Source organism: Nicotiana tabacum, chromosome 19, assembly GCF_000715075.1.
Source record: "Nicotiana tabacum cultivar K326 chromosome 19, ASM71507v2, whole genome shotgun sequence".
Lineage (NCBI taxonomy): Eukaryota > Viridiplantae > Streptophyta > Magnoliopsida > Solanales > Solanaceae > Nicotiana > Nicotiana tabacum.
Window position 1 is genome coordinate 13,698,381 of NC_134098.1, and position 5,407 is coordinate 13,703,787.

A 5,407-nucleotide genomic window follows, 5' to 3' on the forward strand; every position below is an offset into this window, starting at 1 on the left:
TGTGACATTGTTAATTTTTAAAGGATGTGATTTGTTTTATTTTTTCTCTACTATTATTATGATTAAGTCTCTATTGATAATATTGATTTTTAGAAAAAAAAACAATACGTGTAAATGACCCGTCAGCATCATGTTCTTTTCCAGAAAGCAAAAATCACTCCATTGATATTTTTATTCTCTTCTAATTATTTTTATCAATCTTTTTGTCTTAATAAAACATGAATATTTTCTATTTTTTGACAATGAAATTTTTTATGGCAGAGAAATTACTTGAGATATCTCATATACGCTAATAACAAAGAAATGATTTCCCTTTTTGACTTAAGTACTAATATATATATATATATATATATATATATATATATAAAACATTAATATCAAAACTCAAAAAATAAGGAATAATAATATTCACTTGCTAAATAAATAAATAACTAAATAAATATATAAACTCACCCGATCATAAGGGGAAAAAAGAAAGAAGCAATTTAATAGATACATAGTAGCTAGAGGGTACAGTTTACACAGATTTCAGCTTTCCTCTATTTAAAAAATTAATCTTATCATTACTGGAATTTTAAACATAATAATAGAGAATTATTAAATAAAAAAATTTAACAACATCTAATGGAGCAAATTCTAATGGAGCGGAGCCGCTCCCCTTAATGTTAGAACTTTATCAAAATATCTGGATATTAGAAACCCCCCATTGCAAAAGAAAGTATCATCACTTTTTATATTTTTTCATACACAGTGGATATCCTCGGAACTGCGTATAAATTTAACTCTATCCATTTTTCGGGTAAACACATAGCTTCAGCAATTTACCAACGTCAGGCATGGATCTACTTGAAGTGCTGAAATTGGGACTGACATTTATGTGGACATTTGTCCAGCTTTCTTCTTCCAGTTTGGATGGCTTTAGTGCCAAAATATCAAAAATAACAGGAGAGCTTGAAGATCTGGTTGAGTCACTCTTCTACGAGAGTGGAGATGACATCCTAGTTAAATACGACATGGATCGTGTCGTTCCTCGCCTCATGAAAAATTTCAGAAGTTGTATCAGCTCACAACATTCTCCTAAATTAAGTGCAACCATAGCTGAGGAGCAGTTGGTTGAACTTTTGGACAGCCTCCTCGTGAATCTCCATGATATAACCAACTTAGCTGTTGGACAATTTACTCCATTAATAACTCAACTTGAGGTTCTTCAGAATGTGTTTAGCAATGTAAGAAATTTTTATGGGTTGGCAGTAAATGGTTGCGTTGAGCATGAGATAATTGAATATATGTTACCTCAATTTCAACTTATGGCTGAGAGAGCAGACACTTCTTTTTGGTCAGTTTTGTAGAAGAATTGGAGGGAACACTTGATGTCAAGCTAGGTCATCTATTTGTAATTATGGCCAATATTTTGGCTAATGGAGTCCATCTCAATATAAGCATAAGTATCTTTGCAAAGTGTAGACTTTGTTGGCAATATTCTTTGGGACCCAAAAATATTGCATTATGTGGTGGACATCATTTGCATAGGTTGTATCTCTTCTTTTACACCTAAGAGGCCAAGACTTTTTTGCCTATAAAAGGAAAGGCAATTAGTTCATTTTAGACACACCAACAACACTTGTCTCCAATTCTTGTTTCTTCCTTTCTTCATTTATTAGAAGTGTTTTGTATGAGAGTTAGTATTGGGAAGCACTTGTGTGAACCCTTTCTTTGGAGTGATCTTGTGAGGTTATTCTTTTAGGGTATTTGGGATTAATTAGAATGTTTACTCTAATTTTGTACTCTTTTTTGTACTCTTAATGTTATAGTAAATTGCTCATCTCCGTTTGTGGACGTAAGTCACTTTGACCGAACCACGTTAAATTTGTGTCTTCTTTATCTACTTTAATTGTCATTGTTATTAACTTTCATTGTCTTTGTTATTGTTATTATACCGTTGTTTGGCTAAATTCCGCACTACCCGGGTTCCCGATCCTAATACTATTTGTGAAGATTATTCCAGTCGCGCTAGAGGTTATGCACATATGTTCTACAAACTTGAAATCTTCAAAATCAACAGAAGTTGGATGCTTCATTAAACAGCTCCTAGAAGCCTCTCCGGCCATTCTTCGAGAATATCTGATTTATCTACAAGAGCACATAGTAAATGTTATTAACCCGAGCACTTCAACTCGAAACATTCATGTCATGATGGAGTTCCTCTTGATTATTCTTAATGACATGCCCAAGGAATTTATTCGTCATGACAAATTATTTGATCTCTTGGCACGTCTTGGAGCACTTACTAGGGAGGTATCGATTCTTGTTCGCCACTTACAAGAGAAATCAAGAAATGAAGGGAATACCAATGAAACAAATTGTGGAACTCTAGATTTGCTGGAAAATATTGAACTCCTAAAGGGAGATTTGAGACATGTTTACTTGAAAGTCCCAAACTCATCTAAACTCTGCTTCCCCATGAGTGATGGACTACTATTCATGAATCTTCTACTTAAAAACTTGAATGCTTTGCTCAATTCCAATGCTTATTTAGTTTCTTTGATAAAGGAAGAAATCGAGCTGGTGAAAGAACACCTAGAATGCATAAGAGTTTTGTTCATGAATGTTGAACAAGAATTATTGTAAGGATCATTGGATACGGGCTTTAGATGTGGCATATGAGACGGAACATGCCATTAATTCAATTCTTGTCAAAGATCATGGTCTCTTGCAGCTTATCTTCTTACTTCCTGATACCATAAAAAAGATCAAACTTATCAAAAGAATATGTATTCAATTTGGTAAAGAAATCTCTTGAGAACAGGGCCCTCATTGTTGAAAAATCTCCCACACAAGCCAGTTGTAAGAAAATCATCAATAGCTAGTCAAGTACTTGTAGGTTTTGAGGAGGAGAGAGACTACATAATTAGGAAGCTTATTAGTGGACTAACAGATATAGACGTCATTTCGATCATTGGAATGCCGGGGCTCGGAAAAACAACTTTGGCTTACAGAGTATATAATGATACGTCTGTTATTAGTCATTTTGATGTTCTTGCATGGTGCACAGTCGACCAAGAACGTAATGAGAGAATATTGTTGCAGAATTATTTTAATCAAATCACTAATTCGAACGAGAAGTTCAATGAAGATATTGATGTTGCTGAAAAGCTGCGGAAAAAACTATATGGTGGAAGATATATATCTTATTGTTTTGGATGACTCGTGTGATACTGCAACATGGGATGAGTCAAAAAGACCTTTTTCTGATGTTAAGAAAGGAAGTCGAATTATTTTAACAAGTCCAATAAAGGAAGTTGTTTTGCATGGAAAATGCTACAGTGAGCCTCTTGATCTTCGATTGTTCACAGTAGATGAAAGTTGGGACTTAATAAAGAAAAGGGTTTTTGGAGAAGAAAGTTGCCCAAATGAACTATTGGGTGTTGGAAAAAAAATAGCCCAGAATTGTCAAGGGCTTCCTTTGGTGGCGGATCTTATTGCTGGAGTCATTGCAACAAAGGGAAAGAAAAAGACATTCTGGCTTGAAGTTCTAAATAATTTGGATTCATTTATTCTTGAAAATGAAGTGGAAGTCATGAAGATTATACAATTAAGTTATGACCATTTACCGGATCACGTAAAACCATGTTTACTTTACCTTGGAAGTTATCCAAAGGACGAAGAATTTAGTGTCTGTTTGTTACAAGATCTATGGAGTGCAGAAGGAATCGTGGAAGAGAGTCAGAGACTGAGATGAAGAGTGTAGAAGAAGTAATGGAGGTTTATTTGGATGATTTGATTTCAAGTAGTTTGGTAATGGTAAAGAAAAGTGAATATAGGACAACAACTTGCAAAATTCATGATCTTGTGCATGACTTTTGTCAGGTAAAAGCCACAAAGGAAAAGTTCTTTGAATTGATAAGTTCAAGTGCTCTATCTTGTGCTTCAGATCTGATGCCGCGTCGAATGACCATTCCTTATGATCATGTTTCTGGTTGGAAGCGTTCTGATTCTGAAAAGAAAGTGGTTTCTGGTAAATACCTCCTTTCGTTGAAGGTTGATCGTTCACTTTGGCGGACTGATGGTTTTTTGGTGGATACAATAGCCATGCTAGTTCAGTTAAGAGACTTGAGGCTTCTTAGAGTACTGGACCTGACTGAAGTTATTGATGGAGAATATTTGCCGAATGAGATAGGCCTTCTAGTTCATTTGAAGTACTTAAACATTGGGATGAGCGTTAAAACGCTCCTTTGGAATCTAGAAACTCTGTTGGTGCAAAGCTATGATTCAACCATAGTACTACTACCTAGAATTTGGAATCTTGGAAAGTTACGACATGTGGGCATCTTTTATTGTTCTTTCTTTGATTTGGACATAGATGAACCAATACTCTTAGCAGAGGACGCAAAGTTAGAGAACTTGAGAATATTAGAGAGGATACGACTTTCTTATTCAAAAGACAGAGGATATTTTCACAAGCTTCCCCAATCTTCGAAGCCTTCAATGCATAATAAGAAAATCTTCAGCAGAGTGCAATTGGTTTCCAAAATTGGATGTCCTTCATGAACTTGAAGAACTCAGTGCAACGTATTCCTCTGCAGCGAGACAAGTGGGTGATTTTCGCTTCCCTTCGAGTTTGAAAATGCTGAAGTTGGTAAAGTTTGATATGACATCTTATTCGCTGTCAAGTATTGCAAGATTGCCCAAACTTGAAAATCTGACTTTGCTAGACACAATCATTCAGGAAGAAGAATGGAACGTGGGAGAAGACAACACCTTTGAGAATCTCAAATATTTGAAATTGCAGATGGTGCGTCTTTCCAAATGGAAGGTTGGAGAGGAATCCTTTCCCGTGCTTGAGCAATTAATCATGACGGAATGTAATAAGCTTAAAGAGATCCCGTCCAGTTTTGGAGATATTGCTTCATTAAGGAGTATCGAACTGATCGATAGCCCTCAACTTGAAGATTCCGCTCTAGAGATTAAGGAATATGTTGCAGATATGATGGGAGAGGACAAGCTTCAGGTCCTTATCAAGAGTTTCCTTGAATAATCTGTGAGTAAAGATGGCTTTATTAACATTTTTTTTCTTGCTTTTTCCAGTTACTTTGACCATTAAAATCTTCTTTGCAGAGCACAAATAAAAACCTGGGGATACAATTCATTTTGGGACAACTTATCAGTATTAGAGGCTAAAGACAGATTCTCCAGACATTTATGCAATCTTCCAATTGTTTTCCTCCTCTTTTATTCTAATATAAAGAATAAGAATAACTAATATTACCGATACCAATTGCTAATGGAGGACATTTGTTATGTTTTATGTCTATATGACTATATAATATGTTCATCCCAACAAGTTCTTGCATCTGAGAATATTTGAACTGAATGTTAGACTTTTGTCAAAATATCTGGATGTTGGAAA

The 5,407-nt window shown here is 35.0% G+C and overlaps 1 pseudogene; it reads left to right on the forward strand.

The window, feature by feature from the left end:
- Positions 1–2,019: 2,019 nt before the first annotated feature.
- Positions 2,020–5,407, forward strand: LOC107779442 (putative late blight resistance protein homolog R1A-3; annotated as a pseudogene).